The sequence below is a fragment of the Hyposmocoma kahamanoa genome, unplaced genomic scaffold, assembly GCF_003589595.1.
Source record: "Hyposmocoma kahamanoa isolate Upper Pololo Valley unplaced genomic scaffold, ASM358959v1 192, whole genome shotgun sequence".
Taxonomy (NCBI): Eukaryota; Metazoa; Arthropoda; class Insecta; order Lepidoptera; family Cosmopterigidae; genus Hyposmocoma; species Hyposmocoma kahamanoa.
In genome coordinates, this window is record NW_020653719.1 from 7,590,259 (window position 1) to 7,591,628 (window position 1,370).

Sequence of the window (1,370 nt, forward strand, 5' to 3'; positions counted from 1 at the left end):
AGCTTTTCATGCATATCAAAAGAAAATCATTGTAACTTCTATTTGCTATTGAATAGGTATCTATTTCTCTTCATAAAATTAAATAAAACACTTTCAATAAATTGACAGATATTTAATCTATACATATATAAAACAAGTTGATTTCTTATTTACAATTCATAGAGTTTAATGTTTTACAACAAAGAAGGGTTTTTTATTGACAGCGTGAATTCCAAAATACATTAAAACTTATTACATTCTATGGCACGGTGACCCCTTTAGACTGTCATATAATATTTCTATTTACTAAACAGATATATATTTGGGTATAGTGCTAATGAAAATTGGCAGTATGTTTTTGTTTTACACTTAAAACAAAAATTATGTAGTACGCTAAACTATAGCTTATTTAATATTATTGCAAGTGTTTTGATTAACAACAAGTGTGTCTGAAATGCTTGAGAATTATCTCACAAGAATTGCATAAATCGTAAAATGTTTATGGTCAGGCGGTTCTTACACGGTGGCGCTTTGCTCTATGTATTGGTTTATGTGGAATTACTCATCAGGCAATCTCCATTTAATACAATGCGAAAAACATGTTGCATAAGAAGCGCCTTGCGTTTTCAAAGCGGTATTTTCAACAAGGCGAGTTATTTAAAAATGTTAAATCAGGCTAATTAATTTTAAGAGCTTCATTTTCGTCACGAACAAAAACACTTGCAATAATGTTTCGTCACAAGATTAAAAACAATCCCAACTTACAATATTGTTTTACTTATTTAATAATTAATTACTTACTTATTTATATGTAAATATACAATTCTAACGAGATTTAATTTTAGAAAATAATTGCATTAATTCATGTCATAGTCGTAAAGTTTGTTCAAGCCATTATTTGATTGTACTTAAAGTGTATGGGCACAAGGCATCAGCATACATTTCACTTAGAAAAACCTTTTTCATTCAGAACACTGTTCCTTCCAGGATTGTTTCTAACCCTGATGGGAATAGTAGAAATTCTCCAGAGCTGTATGTTAAATGGTCACTTCCCAGTATAAATGTCCCTATTTACTAAGCGGTAACAAAAGAAATGGTTATATATTACATGAATATTAATAGCAGGGAAATAGCATATATAAAATTATTCGAGTATGTAACAAGCTATTGCAAAATACATTGTCATTATGCCTAGAATTGGATAATTAAACTCACATTTTGTCGCCTAAACAGAACGTATACATAAATTTATAGAATATAGAATCGGTAACAGAACCTTACTATTCTTATTACTAACTGAGTATATAAATTTGATCATTATACATTAAGAAATTATTTTAAAAGTTGAAACACGTGAGGTTAAAAATTGCAGTTTTTAATATACTTCCGAA